Below are 17584 nucleotides of genomic sequence, written 5' to 3'. Positions count from 1 at the left end.
AAATACTCTTAAATCAGAAAAATATTATTATGTCTACATTTGTAAACAACCAGTTTTCATAATACACTGCATAGCACTGTGCCATGTTCAGTGAGCTTTGTATAACATACGGGAGTCATGTAAAACGCAACTTGTCACACCATGCCAAAAATCAATATTTTCTTCAAAAATCAAGAGCTGAAGCTTGCATGTTAGAGGGACTGATAGCACCTGTTAAATGGCATGGCTTACAGAAGGTAGCTATTAGCATTTCTGTGCACTGGTTTAATCCAGATACCTCGATTATCAACACCTCAGCATACTGCAGTTCCAAGCCTTCCCTATGAAAAGGCACTTAGCTTTGCTGAACTCTGATAGAGTGTGTACTGATTCATTAATATGGACAAGTGCTCGCTAAGGCCAGGGCCCCTAAATTCTGTTAATTTTGGTTTTATAGCCTGTGACTCCTGAGTTCTATCCTTCCATTTTCTACAGCTTCAAGTTTTCTGCGTGCATGAAATTCCCCACCTTAACCTTAAAATATTCTGTCCTTCTGGTGTTCACTGACAGTCTCTGAGGCTTGGGCTTTATTCTCCTTCAGGGTTCATTCTTCTTCTAAATACTCATCATCCACTGCATTCTATAAAGAGAGTTCCCAGCAGTAGTTTTTAAAATAAAAGATAAAATGTTCAGCATCTGAACATTTAAGGCTCTAGTGTCAGTACCTGGGATGCCTCCTGTTGACAATGATGGTTATCACTGGGGGCAACTGAAATCTGTTCATTCTGAACTGTCTTCAGAAATCAGCCTTATCTGATTGTTCTTTCAGATCAAAAGAAATAGGAAGACAAAGTAAGCTGTGCATATTCTTTCACTCCGCACTTTGTTGTTAAAAAAGGAGCAATCCCACTAGGATCCATAAACCACTTTTAGATATCACTAATCTTTGCTATGGATTTCTATTTTTTCCATTTATTGCCAGCTGGCTTATTAGATTTTGATATTTTAATGACACAGAGCAGCAGTGTTAGGAATTATTGAGCAAAACATATAAAAAAATCTAGACAGACAAAAGAGCATTTATTGCTCGAAGATAAATGACATGTAATTCTCATCACTTACAGGTGAGATTAGACCTTTTTTACCACATGCTAGATATACACTCAGTAATAGGAATATTTGCCAAGTCTCCAAAATCACACCTGCAGCTCCTGGACTCAGGCACAGTTACCATCTCTTTTAGATATTTGTGGAAGGTAGCTTGCATTGCCTCTAACATCAGGTTCAGTCTCAGTGGCTAAATATGCTATTATCTTTTGTCAACTGTGTAGCAAGCAGATTAGAGGAATATAATCCTTCATTTTTGTAATTATTATTTTTTAAAAATAGCTAACATTGTTGCTGATATATCAAAGTTTTGCTGAAAAACACAAACTGGAATTTAACTATGCATGGTACACATGCTTCGCATTCAGCTTCACATGTGCTAGAGCTGCAATATTTGGAGACTCTCAAACTCAGCAGGACCCTGTTAAGGACCCCTACTTTTATTTAAAGAGTATAACTCACTTGTTTGATAATAAGTGAATAAATAAAGCATGTATTTTAAACTGTTTTATAGTCTCTGAAAGAGCTAGTATCAAGTGAATTAAAATTTTAACATGGAGCCTGTATCTTACACATGTTTTCCATATCTGGATTTTGGTACTTACTATTGATTTATATACCATGGAACAATTCTTGGGAAGTCTAAGTATAACCAACCAGTTCCCTATTTTCTAGTAAGTTCCACCTGGTTCAGTGACTTGTGTCATTCAAATGATCTGTCCCTGTTTTGTTTTGTTTCCCATTAAAAGACAATCGGGTCAACGCCCATCTTACTGACACCCATAAAGCTTCCATTCACCTTTCTGCCTGTCTTACTATAATGTTAAAATGAGTTTTGTGAACAATGTAATTTATACAGTAGCCTCAACCATATTGAGCCAATGCACACAGCCTCTGCTCGATATCCATCAACGCTGGAGAAAAGAGTATCACAGAATCACAGAATCACAGAATGTTAGGGATTGGAAGGGACCTCAAAAGATCATCTAGTCCAATGCCCCTGCCGAAGCAGGAACACCCAGATGAGGTTACACAGGAAGGCGTCCAGGCGGGTTTTGGATGTCTCCAGAGAAGGAGACTCCACAATCCCCCTGGGCAGCCTGTTCCAGTGTTCTGTCACCCTCATTGAGAAGAAGTTTCTTCTCAAATTTAAGTGGAACCTCTTGTGTTCCAGTTTGAACCCATTACCCCTTGTCTTACTGTTGGTTGTCACCGAGAACAGCCTGGCTCCATCCTCATGACACTCACCCTTTATATATTTATAAACATTAATGAGGTCACCCTTCAGTCTCTTCCAAACTAAAGAGACCCAGCCCTCTCAGCCTTTCCTCATACGGGAGATGCCCCACTCCCTTAATCATCTTTGTTGCTCTACGCTGGACTCTCTCCAGCAGTTCCCTATCCTTCTTGAACTGAGGGGCCCAGAACTGGACACAATATTCCAGATGTGGTCTCACCAGGGCAGAGTAGAGGGGAAGGAGAACCTCTTTTGACCTACTAACCACCCCCCTTCTAATACACCCCAGGATGCCATTGACCTTCTTGGCCACAAGGGCACAGTGCTGGCTCATGGTCATCCTGCTGTCCCCCAGGACCCCCAGGTCCCTTTCCCCTACACTGCTCTCTAATAGGTCATTCCCCAACCTATACTGGAACCTGGGGTTGTTCCTGCCCAGATGCAAGACTCTGCACTTGCCCTTGTTGTATTTCATTAAATTTTTCCCCGTCCAACTCTCCAGCCTGTCTAGGTCTCGCTGGATGGCAGCACAGCCTTCTGGCGTGTCAGCCACTCCTCCCAGCTTGGTGTCATCAGCAAACTTGCTGATAGTACACTCAATTCCCTCATCCAAGTCATTGACGAATATATTGAATAATACTGGTCCCAGTACTGACCCTTGAGGCACTCCACTAGATACAGGCCTCCAGCTGGACTCTGCCCCATTGACCACGGCTCTCTGGCTTCTTTCCTTCAGCCAGCTCCCAGTCCACCTCACTACCCGATCATCCAGACCACACTTCCTCAGTTTAGCTGTGAGGATGCTGTGGGAGACTATGTCAAGTGCTTTACTGAAGTCAAGGTAGACCACATCCACCACTCTGCCACCATCTATCCACCTCGCTATATCCTCATAAAAGGCCATGAGGTTGGTCAAGCACAACTTCTGCTTGGTGAAGCCATGCTGACTGCCCCGAATGACCCTCTTATCCTTTATATGCCTTGATATGGCATGAAGGATAAGTCGTTCCATCACTTTCCCAGGGATGGAGGTGAGGCTGATCAGTCTATAGTTACCCAGGTCCTCTTTCTTGCTGTTTTTGAAGACCGGAGTGACATTTGCTTTCCTCCAGTCCTCAGGCACCTCTCCCATTTCCCAAGACTTGGCAAAGATGATGGAGAGCGGTCCAGCAATGACCTCAGCCAGCTCCCTCAGCGCCTGCGGGTGCATCCCATCTGGACCCATGGATTTATGGATGACAACTGAACCCAAGACCAGTTTGCCATCAACTCAGAGGTCCAGCATGCATGAAAATGTCCCTTTCCACTCCTATTCACTGAAAGAAATGTTTCTTAAACTTCTTTGAGACCCCACCAGAGTAGATCTGGAGGTCAAATCTCAGTTTCAGGAAACTCTACCCTTCCTGTAGAGACTGCTAAACTCAACATCGAGCCAGCAAAAACTCAAATGTTGTTTCTTATTTTACACAATACGTGCAGAAATTGAAATTTTTAAACACAAAGGCAGAATGCTGGGAAAAAAAATCAAGTTCTTTATTATTTAAGCAAAAATTCTCACTGACAAATTGAGTTATACCAGCTTCTGGTTCAGCTTGAAGTACCAGCTTCAGGATTTCTTGATTTCTATGCTTCCTGACTTATCTCCCTCGGGCTATTCAGGTTAGATGGATTCAGTAGACTAAATATAAAAATCACAGTACAAAATCTATCACAAATTAGCCTTAAAAAGTAGTTCAAAAAACCATAACAAACCACAAGAAAGGGTTTTTAGCCTCTTGAAGGGAAATAACAAAATATGTTTTGAAACAATAGTTCAGTGGCTCAAGAATAATTGCGCATCTTAAAATAACAGGGCTGCAATACTTGTGGCAACTCAAAGCATCAGCGGGACCACTTTTAGACATGTCATTACCATGCCACAAAAAGTAAAACTGACTGCCAACATTATTTAACATTTTGCTTAAGAAACCAAGAAAACCTTCATTTTTTTTTCTTCTTTTTTGTTTTTCTTCTTTTTTGGCATGCAAGTGATAAATAGTACAAGCAAAAGAATATGGAAAAAAAAAAAGAAAACAGGGAGACTCATTAAAGGAAAAGCCCCTGCTGTTTTTCATCTAACACACTACTCAGAACACCCACAACCTAATTAGCTCAGTGTATTCACAATATCTGACAAAACCCAACTTCTACTTCAATGTAAACATTTTTCCTGAAAAAAACTTTTCTCCATAGAACTTAAAACATTACTATTCTACTATGCAGTTTGTATAAAATTTACTGTCCAGCAACAACAGTGTCTTCTAGAATTTTTCATCCGGGATATTTACTTTCTGATCCCAGACTGATCGACATCTCTGTCAAAATCGATAAGCTGTGGAACAGTAAAGGGTTCTAAAAGACACTACTGAAAATCCTAGATTGTAACAATGTAGCACCTGCCCAGGCACAGTGTTTTTCCCATTGCTCTGCACTCTGAGAGGGAATCCATGATTTATCTCTGCAAATGCTCCAAAGGAAAATCCTACCAACAAAGACAGAAATGGTTCCTAAGGACAAAGGTAAGTTTTCATGGGTTTAGATTAAAAACAAAAATTCTAGAATCATAGAATTACAGAATCGTTTAGTTTTGAAAAGACCCTTAAGATCATCGAGTCCAACGGTCAACCTAGCACTACCAAGTTCCCCACAAAGCCATGTCCCAAAGCACCATGTCTACAACATACATACATACATATACATATATACCCGCTTCCCAGAACATTTCATACCAAGTCACTTAATGATCTGTACGCATGAGGTCAGCCCTGCCTAGATGAAACAAAGCACAAACTCTACAGCTATTGTCTCTTGCTTGTGGCTATGTCAGCAGGTTGAGCTGAGGCTCAAGAGTAAGGGTTAACTTCCACTTTCTGCTGGAACCCCAGGAGGTTCAGGATCTTGCTCATGAGAATGCGTTTTAGCAGTCACTTTCTACTTGAGGCTGTCTGAGCTTTACAAAGGAGGCTCTTCACTTTATTCTGCTATTAAACAGGTTAAGTTAGATATAGAATGTCCTGAGTTGGAAGGGACCCACAAAGATCATCGAGTCCAACTCCTGTCCCCACATATGACAACCCCACAATTCACACCATGTGTCTCAGGGCATTGTCCAGTCTCTTCTTTAATACTGTCAGTCTTGGAGCCATGACACCTCCCTGGGGAGCCTGTTCCAGTGCTCCACCACCCTCTGGGTGAAGAGCCTTTTCCTAATTTCCAACCTAAACCTCCGCTGGCACATCTTCCTGCCATTCTCTCGGGTTCTGTCATTGGTCACTAAAGAGAAGAGATCAGGGCCTGCCCTTCCTCTTCCCCTTGTGAGGAAGCTGTAGACCGCGATGAGGTCTCCCCTCAGTCTCCTCCAGGCTGAACAAACCAAATTACTTTAGCTGCTGCTCATATGGCTTCCCCTCCAAACCCTTCATCAACGCCCAGAACTGCACACAGAGCTCCAGGTGAGGCCGCACCAGTGCAGAGCAGAGCGGGACAATCCCCTCCCTGCCCGGCTGGCCATGCTGTGCTTGGTGCACCCCAGGACACAGTTTGGCCTCTTGGCTGCCAGGGACACTGTTGGCTCATGTTCAACTTGCTGCTGACCAGAACTCCCAGATCCCTCTCTGCAGAGCTGCTTTCCAGCATCTCATCCCCCAGTCTGTATGTACAGCCAGGGTTGCCATGTCCCAGGTGCAAAATCCTGCACTTGCCCTTGTTGAACTTCATGCGGTTGGTGAATCCCCAGTTCTCCAATTTGTTCAGATCCCTTTGCAGGGTCTCTCTGCCCTCGAGAGCGTCGACAGCTCCCCCTCAGTTTTGTGTGATCAGCAAACTTACGAGGCAATCCCTCAAGTCCTGAGCCAAAGTCATTTATAAAGACACTGAAGAGTGCTGGCCCTAAGATGGATCCCTGCAAAACCCCACTAGTGACTCGTCGCCAGCCCAACATAACCCCATTTACTAGAACCCTTTGAGCCCGGCCCATCAGCCATTTGCTCACCCACTGCATTGTATGTTTACTCAGCTGTATGCTGGCCATATTGTCCAGGAGGATACTGTGGGTGACAGTATCAAAGGCTCTACTGAAATCCAAAAAGATCATGTTGACAGGCTTCCCTTGGTTGACTAGGTGGGTAACCTTGCTATAGAACGAAATTAAGTTGGTCAGGCAAGACTTTCCTCTCATGAACCTGTGCTGGCTGGGATCAAGGACTGCATCGTCCTTCAGATGTTTTTTAATAACTCCCAGAACAATCTTCTCTATAATTTTGCCAGGAACAGAAGTGAGGCTGACAGGTCTGTACTTGCCGGGGTCACCCCTGTTGCACTTCTTGTAGACTGAGACAATGTTTGCCAGCTTCCAGTCTTCCAGGACCTCTCCAGATTCCCAAGAGCATTGAAAAATCACAGAGAGAGGTCTCGCTATGATGTTAGCCAGCTCTTTAAGCACCCTAGGATGAATCCCATCAGGCCCCATCGACTTGTAGGGATCTAGCTGGAGTAGCAGATCCCGTACAAGTTCCAGATTGATTGGGAGTTTATCATTCTTGCAGCCACGGTTTTCTAGCCCAGGGTTATGGGGGCCCTCAAGTCCATCATCGGTGTTGAAGACTGAGGTGAAGAAGGCATTAAACGTCTCAGCTTTGTCTATGTCCCTGTTAATAAAGTGACCATGCTCATTTATTAATGGGACAATGTTATTTCTAGCTTGCGTTTTGCCATTAATATATTAAAAAAAACCTTTTTTATTGTCCTTCACAGTACTGGCCAGCTTCAATTCTAATTGAGCTTTGGCAGCACGAATTTCCTCTCTACAATGGTGAGCAGCATCTTAGTAGTCCTCCCATGTTGCCTGACCTTGCTTCCACCAACCATGTAATTTCTTTTTCTGCTGTATTTCAAGAAGAAGATCCCTGCTCAACCAAGCTGTTTTTTACCTCGCCTACTAGATTTTTGACATTTTGGAATGGCCTGGTCCTGTGCTGTTAGTAGGTGGTACTTAAAAAACAACCAACACTGATGGATCCCAACACCTTCAAAAGCTTCTGCCCAGGGAATCTTACAAAGTATTTCTCTGAGCAGCCTGAAGTCTGCTCTCCTCGTATCTAGTGTTAAGGTCTTGCTGGAGTTTTTCCTCCTATTAGCAAAGATTTTAAACCTGACTTCTTTGTGGTTGCTGTGGCCAAGGGAGCCACCGGTCGCCACATTTCCCATGAGACCCTCTCTGTTAGTGAGAATCAAATCTAGGAAGGCACTTTTCTTGGTCAGTTCCCTTAGTACCTGCACCAAGAAGTTATCATCCAGATGCTTCAGGAATCTTCTGGACCTGTTGGTGCTAGCTGTGTGATATTCCCAGTTGACATCTGGCAAGTTGAAGTCCCCCATCAGGACAAAGGCAGATGATTTCTCTCAGTTCCTTAAAGAATAACTCAGATATGCTCAGGAACTGCTTAATAGCCTGACAAGATTGAACTCATTACTGATCAGATGGCTCTGGCCACTTCTCATTAAAAGTATGATGTTGATTGTGATGAGAACAGACTAAAATTTAACAGCTTTAATATCTTCATTGGCTTGAGAGGTTGAATTATTAAATTAATACATCCCAAGGAGAGGTTTTAAAATGCAGCTGTACACTGAGGATACACCAAATTCCTGATGACCAAGAATGTTAGAGAAATTTCTCTTGATAAGCACAGCTGAAAATTGTGGCATTTTACCAGAAAAGGTGAATGCTGGCCCCAATCCATCCTTCCAGGATAATTTACAAAAAATGCTGGTCAAAATAGTGATCCTTCCCCCTTATGCCACTCTGTGGCTAGTCTTTGGCACTACTGCTCAGAAGTGAGATCCTTGGTTTTCAGTATGACCTAGAAACTGAAGTTTTTCCACTTTCAAGGAAGCTATTTTCTCAAGACAGGAACTAGCACCATCACTAACCCTGTCCTTGGTTTTTGAATGGAAAGAGTGAGAAGTAGTCTAGAGAAAGGCAATTAAGTCTAGGAATTCAGGCCTGTGACTCCCAGCCTAACTTGATTTGCAGCTCAGGACTTGAGATGGGGACCTCAGCTTTGATGGCAGAGAAGATTTAAACCTCATATTTGCCACCGTCTACTGGTGGCTAAGGCTTTTTTTTGAGAAACCATTTCTCAGATTTACAACTAACATGCCAAACAGTGCAATTTTGTGTAAAGATGCTAGAAGTGTCTGCAAGTATAAAAACATTCATCCAATAATGAAGGCCTCCATAACTGACCGATTGATTGCTGTGACAAGATGACAGTTTAATGATTGCGTATGATAACTTTTTATTCTATTAAGGACAACTTGAAAAAATATTTCTAGTGGCATGCCTCTCTACAGCTCATAAACATAGGTAGCCTAACAAAGACTTAATAGTAATGTGGAAGAACTGCTGTACCAGTATTTAAACAGTAGAGATGCTTAAGTGTAAAACAAAACAAACCAAAACAATATGTATAGTACCAGGGAGGTGGGCCTACTATCAGCTGGGAATTCAGCTCTGATTCCTATATTGACAATGCAAGGACTTGAGATGCTGTGACATTTAGTGCCTAGACAGAGTCAAGTTACGACAGGAGAGACTACAAAACTGTAATCCCTGTCTACTAAATGAAAAATTCCATGGATGTCTGTAAATATATACTATACAGCAGAAGCCAGAAGCTCTTTTTATTGGGGTAAGAACATTGCAGTCTCACTGACAGTCGACACTCTAATATGCATTGTCATGAAAGGAAAAGAAGAAAAAAAGAGTTGTGACAATAATAACTTCTGCCACAAAACCCTATCATCAGGACACCTATTGAATATAGAAACGTCTACTAAAATATCAACCTTTAACACAGTGTACAACACCATTTGACTGTCATGAATACAAATTGAAGCAAAATGCTAGCATTTAAGCCACAGAAGTTGAAAATAAATGATCACAAAAAACATGATAGAAATTGTGAGGAAAGACTTTCATCTACCACCAAAATTAATAAGGTTTGTACAGGTTTACTGATTTTAACTTTTTGTTTACAGTAGTAAATAATCACAAGATAATGGTCTGGAAGAACGGGGATTTAAAAGTCTTTTAAAATTGCTTTCAATAGAGATGGTCTTGAAACCAAGACCTTTTTTTTTTTTTATAGCTATACTTGAGATCTACCGAGGACTTACTCTGTTGCAAACTGTTGACAACTGTAGGAACACAGACCTACTGAGACCAACGCTACAGGGCTTGCTTGGTAAACAAAACTGACCTAAAAGTCATTATGGGGAATACCAAAAAAGCCCAAGAAGAACCAGAAGCATCATCACTGGACCTCTACAGCACCAGTAGCAGGAGTACTGACTGGCTGGTCACATATTTTGGGAGATACAATGTTTGAATAGCATACCAGCCTTGGGAGTAATTTGAAAGCACTGCCGCTTCATGGCTTCAGGTATACTGATGTAGAAGAACAGAGGAGTTTGAACTAATTGATTGCATTAAAAAAAAAAAAACAAACCAACAAACCAAAACACAGAGGAACTGTATATATCTGATGCTAGTTTTGTGTAAGAAAAGTACAATCCATCTTCCATATGAATATTTGTAATATAATGTATGTGAGCATTTACTCAGCACAACATGCCAGTCAGATGGAAGATATAAAAGTCCATCCTTATTCAGAGATTATAAAAAAAAAATTAGCTTTTGGAAATAATGCCGTGTGTAGTTTATTATTAAGATGTATGTCTGGATGAACATTAATAAGAACTGGAAAGATCTACTACTGTATTCATTGATGTTGATTATTGCTGTCCCCATGTGCTCTGAATTGTACCCTTTACATAGATGGATTTGAGTACAGTAAAGTACAGGTGAATTAGTGAAAGCTGCAGTAGTGGAAATTTAAATGTGTAAAATCAAACTGGTAGAATTACTGGCTTCCTTTAGCCTGTAATGGCTAAATGAACAATGGAAGAGAACAACTTACACTAGTTAGTTTTACAAGCACACGCTAGTTTGAACTCGTAAGTCTCATCCAGGGATACATTTGTGTTTCTACATACAAGCATATCCAAACAGCAGCAGGTACAGATACAACAAAAACAGCCTTTCAGATTCTCTCTTATAGGGACACAACAAAAGACACATTCTCTTTGGCTGTTTTAGTTTAAATGCTTAGTCCAGGGTAAAGGAGGAGCACCTTTCAAGTAGCTGAAAAGAATTTGAAGAAATGCCCCAAATTTTACATGTTTTATTAGAGGAGCATTCATACATCCCTTCCAAAGTTGAAAACAGACTAAAGCAAATGCTAAAAAAGCAAAGAAGTAGCAACAGTGTATTTCAGTAGCATAGACATTGCCTTTGTGTGCATTTTGCAACAAAGAGCCAAACAATAAATAGTTATGTATTCAGCTGAATACCAAAATTATATATACAACCTAGAATAAATGATATACACCTACGATTTCCTACAGTTACTTTTTTATTCTAAAATGAACATAATATAATCTAATAGTTCTCAGTCACAATCAACATTTGATTAAAACCAAAATAAATATAAGGACATATCTGTAAATGTATTTAAAGCTATCTGTAAAAACAGTATTCTGGGCATTTGTGCTGCTTATTTCTCTTGTGCCCGCAATCAGTGTAAAGTAAGATTATCTTTTTTGATTTCGCTAGGAAAATCACATCCAGAATCTACAAAGCTTTGTCATTAAAAGCTGCTATACCTACCAATGCAGGTCCTAAGCTATGTTTAGAGAATAAAACAATAAAGAAGAGTAATATTTCACGGAAGAAGTACATGGCAATTTTCCATTCCTTCCAGACCTTTATTTCAGTATTAATTAATTCTTAAAGAAAAAAAAAAAAGAAAAAAAAGAGCTTTATTATCCCCTGCAGGAAACAAGTGCTGGAGAGGGCTACTGAAAAAGGCCATAGTGGTCAGTTGTGCTGTACGCAACATTACAACTGCAAATATATTTTTTAGGTAAGTCCCATGAGTAAGACACCCTACCATTCCTTACTTACACCTTCCCTTTGTCAGATTCAAGAAAAAACTGTATTACTCAGCAATTACAGAACACATTTAAATTAAATTCAACAACATAGCTAGGAAATGAGAAAATGATAAAAGCCAGTAAAAAAAATCTGATAATAAAGACTAGTTCTTGTGACTAAGTGACACAATATCTAAAGCCTTTTCCAGGTTATTGAGATTTTTATTCTTTTACATGGAGAGACGGCAAGCGAGAAGGGGAGAGAGAAGGGGGGGGAAAAAAGGAGAATCTGTGGTCTGTAAATGATCAGCACAAAAAATAAATTATGGTCAAGTAACTGAACTTTTCTGATGTGTAAATTGAATCATTCCCACACGCTGGTGTTTTATAATTAAAAGACCCTTTTCACTGTGGGAAATTTTACTGAATTTTGTATTAAAAGAAGAAACAAACCATCAATCAGGAGGAGGTAGGGGAACTCAAAGAGCTCAACCCATTAAACTTGAAGAGTGTAGACGAATTCTGAATGACTTGCTCTAGGAAACTGTAGCTCTTTTAAGGCAGGATACTGTACAAACATTAATGAGCAGAACGCGTATCTGATCGCTGTTCTAAAATCTTTTGTAGTCATACAGAAGAACACACTTTCCATTTGGTGTCACAAGATGCAGAATATGGTTTTAAATGAACCCTTTTTGTGAGGTTCACAAGCTTTAAATTACTTGACTTTGGTTACCATTGAGAAAAATCGCTGAGCTAAAACCAAAGGAAAAAAACCAACCCAAGTACTTGTTCAATTCAGTACAGTTGCTGTGTACGTACTGATCAGACAGATTAAGGTTTGCTCACAGCCGGATCGCTGCCAAATACAAACACTTCTGATGGGCACCAACAGCTGCCATTTCAGAGCTCTGGTACCTCACGTGCTTTCCGTTGAGATGAGGTCATGGCTACAAATGACATTTGCAAATTACTAATCTAAGGAGGGGCATCATTAAAAAACATCACAATATGGCATAGGTAGGCAATAGTAGTTTCTTGTGGAAACCTGAGAACTCTCACAAGAGATTTAATAGTTCATTTTGAGAATTTCATTATTTATTCCATTATGTTCTATTCTTGATAAGTTTGGTAACAGGGTAGAGAATTATCATCCTGGATCTCCTTTCTCAGACAATATACTTATATCTGTTGAAGTTAGTGCTACATTAATTTATCCCATTTTATATTTTGACCTACACTGTTATTGCAGTAACAGTAAATTAGATACAGCAGCATAAATTATTGATAACGGGTAAGTCAGTAGGATGTTGTATACCGAGTACATACTGGCCTATTGTAATTTTGTAGTTCTGATCTATTCTGTCAGTTAGACAATTGTGTTGTCATTTAAAAAGCACCAATATGATATACGGGTCCCACCAGACCTGTAGGATGTTTCATCTTACCTCTAGCTTTCTATATGGTGGTATGTTGGTGGGTCTCAGATGATCCAGGAATCTGCAATGAGAATGGATGATGAAGAATTTGGTTATCAAGCATATTTTTATTTTTCAAATGTTTAATTATTATTACAAAATACCACAATAACTTCAAAAACGAAAACATTAGATGATAATTTTTTTTGGTACCATTATTTTCCTCTTTGCATTGTGATATATATAATAATGTGTCCGTAAACTGTGTACCTTTCCTAAAGTCTAAACAAGATGCAGATTATCTGTAATAAAATATTTATTATAGCTGCTGCTGGACTGACTTGCTACTACACTGTAAAATGCAATTTTATTTGTTTGAACCATATGGAAGTGTTGATTGTATGTAGAATACTAAATGTAAAAATGGCATTTTGGAGATCCATGTTCATTGTACATTATTGACTTTCAGGTCACATATGAAAAGGTTCTTTGCTTTATGCTACTGTGGAAAACTGATCATGTGTCCTAGGAATTTAATATGAAATGTGAGAGAAAGGTCTTCCTAGCTTTAGCACAGATTATATGAATTTTCAATTGCAACTTGGCAATTTTGTTGATGTATGCACCAGCAAATACATTATAAATCCCCCGGCCATAGCTTTGCAAAGCCAACGTATTTAACAGTAATAAACATAAAACATATGGAAAAGATAATGATTATTTTTTAAAGAAAAATAAACCTAATGGCACTTAGAATATATATGAAGAGCTATTTTCAGACAGTATTTTTCACAAGTATTACAAGCTTACAGTGTTTTGAGGTTAACTATAAAATGATTTTCTGTTTTAATAATCAGGAATTTCAGAGTATTTCACATATAAAGACTAAGCGTTAATAAATTAAATGGATACATGAAATAAAGCTCCTGCCAGTAACAACAGTATCTGAAAATCATGTTTCATTCTTATCTTTCTTACATTCCAATTACGTTCACACTGTACTGTCTGCCAAAAAGGGAAGAAAAAAAAGCACAATAAGTCTTGAACTGCAAAACAATTTTTTTATTCTAGAATTCCTCTTCAAACAAGAATCCAAACAGCCCACGCATCCTTCTCTGAGCCTTTAATAGTGCTGTGATTTTGCAAGTGATAAAAATAATTTATGATGATGGATAAAACATGAAAAAATGTACACTTCCTATATTTGTGTAAATATTTTTTCACTTAACAAAATATTTTCATTTCACTGTGCTTTCAGCACTTAAAAATGTAGTGTGAAGGAGCATTTCACTAGTAATTTTTTTTTTTATTTCAAGTAAAACAGGTCAAGTGTAAAAGCTCAGCATTTTCTGGGATGTTTTTTTTTTTCTTTTTAAAAGGTAGGAGTTGGACTGACTGATCAAAGAATGAGAAAAAGGTTTATCAATATGATCCAACCAACGGTAGTGTACTTGGTGTACACTACCACTCGGCTGGGATGGAGTTAACTTTCTTCATAGTAGTTTGTATGGTGCTGCGTGTTGGATCTGTGACCAAACCAGTGTTGACAGCACAGGGATGTTTTAGCTGTTCCTGAGCAGAGCTGACACAGAGTCAAGGCCTTTTCTGCTTTTCAAACTGCCCTGCCAGTGAGGAGGCCGGGGGTGCACAAGAAGTTGGGAAGGGCCAGCTGACCTCAGCTGGCTGAGGGGATATCCCACACCAGAGGAGGTTGTGCTCAGCAAGAAAAGCTTGGGGGAGGAGGAGGAAGAAGGGATGTTCAGAGTAACGGTGTTTGTCTTCCCAGATAACCATTATGCATGATGAAGCCCTGTTTTCCTGGAAACGGCTAAACATCTACCTACTGACAGGAAGCAGTGAATGAATTCCTTGTTTTGCTTTGCTTTGCACACAGTTTCTGCTTCACCTATTGAACTGTCTTTATGTCAGCCCATGAGCCTTTTCACTTTCACCTTTTCAATTCTCTTTTCCACCTCACCTGCAGGTAGTGAGTGAGTGGCTATGTGGGCCTTGGCTGCCTACCAGGATGAGTCCATAACAACCAGGCAAGTCATTCTTGATACTGTCTTCAAACTTCTGACAGGCAGGGATTAAGAAACAGGATAAGCATCCTATTTTTAGCTTCTGGGAAAACCAGATCATAATACTGACTGGTTGTGCAGTCTCAAAAAGTGGGAGAATATTGGATCTGTGCATCTAAGTTCTACCTGAACAATGAAAGGCGTTTCCTTTGGTATCTGTAAATACAAAACTGGGCAATAAAAATCAATGCAAACTCTCCCACATGGCACTGAGACACAAGACGACTCCCTGAGTTTATGTCCTGGATTGTAAATGATTTTTTAAAAAAAATATATGTATATATATGCAGACATACATAAAAAGGAATACATAGCTTGACTGTACAGTCCCTATAAACATGAAAGAAGCTTATATACTAAAATATAAACTTAGCAATATGCAGGCAAGGTACTGAAAAACCAAAGGCTCAATATTAAAAATACTCTAATGCATGGCAACCAGCTACCAAATAATTGATGGACATCATTTGAGAAGCCAGTTCCATAAATCTACTTTTAATAAGAATTTTATATCATGAAACTAATGATGATTCCATTTAGAGGGGTTGCACATTACTTACTTTCATGTTTTTGTAGTTATAACTTTATTTATTAATGGTATGAAATAAGAATTCTGTGATTGTATAAACCTGCTATTTGCTTTAATATTAAGTCCCCTGGTTCATGTACGAACCCAAATGCTACAGTATTTGCCTTTTTTCTTAAAGTTATAAACAAGCACAAAACGCAGTACAAAGTAAAGAGACTTGTGCCTAATTTCCTGACTGTCTAGGCATTCCTATTTGTGTCATCAGAGTATCCGCACCATGGATCTTAACATAGGCTGCTTCAGGTATTCGGAACCCCAGACAGCGAAGAAGCTTGAAGGCAAACCTGAAATGTCTCCTAAATTTTGTCTTTCTGTTTTTTATATGCTTTATCAGTTGCAGGAGTTTAATCTGCCACCTCTGGAGGGTGGGCTAATGAGTTCTAAGTGATGACTTCACAACTGCCAAGAACAGATATTTAAACTCAAGAAAAAGCAGGAATTCTTTTAACTCTGCTCTCTTCAGTATTTTCTCTTTCTAGATTTAGGTCACCCTGTGCTGAAAACTCTTGCCTTCATGATTCTATTTCTTAGGTGCCTAACTGTCCTGATTCACTTAACTCGTATTTCTGAATATATTCCTAGCATTACACACTTGAAAGTCAAGCTCGGTGACATTCACTGCCAACATATTTAACTCCCTTTGATGCTCAGATCTTCATTTACTGGAGCATGATCAAAGAGTGCTGCCCTCAGAAACTTGGGAAGGAAACTTAAAATAGCAGTCAGTCCACCAAACAGCAATGGAGGCTCATCCCAGATCTGCTCCTTCTGAGATGATCAGATGTGGAATTCTTCAGTTTCACCTGAATCAGTCTGATTAATCCGTCTGCTGCTTTTAGTGGGAAATGTACTATTCAGCAGAAGGGTTGTGATCAGGAATTTTAAAATTCAAATATTGAACTGTTTATCTACAGAAGTTCAACTCATGCACAAACTCTCACAAGAGACCTGGGACAAGAATCCCAGCATTATGGAAGGCACTGCTGTGTAAGAAAAGGAAGTTACTGTTATCACAATGTGTAAACTGTCAACATTCAACAAGAAAATTAAAATTTCATCCAATTGTTCCTAACTAGCTTCTGGAAGAAGACAATGGAAGGTCATATACCATGACCCTAGCCCAGACAGCATGGCAGCAATACAGCTGCCTGGCCTCAGCTGCCCTTCCAGGAGGCAGAAGTTCTCCCATAGGTCCTGATCCCTATGGGACAAGACACATATGGTTTATACAATGCCATAGGTTTCTAACAATCCACCAGAGATAGTGATTCTTGCTTACCACCCACACGAAGTCAGTGGAATATTTATTATATGTACTTAGAAGGAACCTTTCATCCCATGGAGAAAATACAAAATAGAAGAGATGGTTAAAAAGCAATGCTATTCTATGTAGAAGTGACTTAAAAAAGCTTATTAAACCTTACTGCTGCCTTCCAGATAAAACACTGAAATGATCCAGCACATCCTGTTTCTTTGACTAGCAACTTCACAGGTCTATTAACTTAGAACTTGAGTGACTATATTGTTATGTTAACATCTATGAGAAACCATACGTTGATTTGAATTGGGGAAGAATACCTTGCACACCAGAAAAATAGTTTTCAGTTTCAGGACACTGAACTGGAACTTCATCTCCCACTCAGTTTTATCTTGAGATGGCAAAAATGGGTAGTGACTTTTTCCATACAGTTTCTCTCTACCTTTGTTGCCAAGGACTCTTGAAAACCCTAAGTAACAATGACTTGAGTGTTTGTAAATCAAGAAGGAGCTAGTGTAAGGCAGAGTCGATGCCGTTATCTATCAAATGATTTATGGCAGAGAAACTAATTAGGCAAGTACCTTCTCCCAGAATGGGACCCTCCACATGTGATTTCAGTAAAAGTTCTGTGGAACAGAATGGATAGGGCTAGACATTTATCATCATCTCAAAGAAACATCCTGCCTACTTATGTGATAGTGCTCTTCTGTTAATTGTATTTGAGCCATGTCCCTAGACACAGCTGGAAAGAGTCCTGAGCCAAAGATCATGTAGGGCATTTTTATTTACTAGTTTATTGAGTTGGATCATTGGCACAATTGATCCAAAGTTCTTGGTAACGAATGAATTAGAAACAGCCAAGAGTCGCAATTCTGTAGA

General features: G+C 39.5%; 1 protein-coding gene across 1 annotated transcript in view; it reads right to left on the bottom strand.

Moving 5' to 3' along the window:
* The window catches only part of TENM3 (teneurin transmembrane protein 3), a 512354-nt gene that overhangs the window by 454335 nt on the left and 40435 nt on the right, over window positions 1-17584 (bottom strand). Inside the window, exon 2 of the mRNA XM_065634158.1 lies at window positions 12808-12859. The gene's annotated coding sequence lies outside the window, so the exon portion shown is untranslated. The remainder of the gene's footprint in view (window positions 1-12807; window positions 12860-17584) is intronic.

The sequence above is a fragment of the Caloenas nicobarica genome, chromosome 4 (assembly GCF_036013445.1).
Source record: "Caloenas nicobarica isolate bCalNic1 chromosome 4, bCalNic1.hap1, whole genome shotgun sequence".
In the NCBI taxonomy this organism is placed as follows: Eukaryota; Metazoa; Chordata; class Aves; order Columbiformes; family Columbidae; genus Caloenas; species Caloenas nicobarica.
This window is presented reverse-complemented; position numbering and strand designations above follow the sequence as displayed.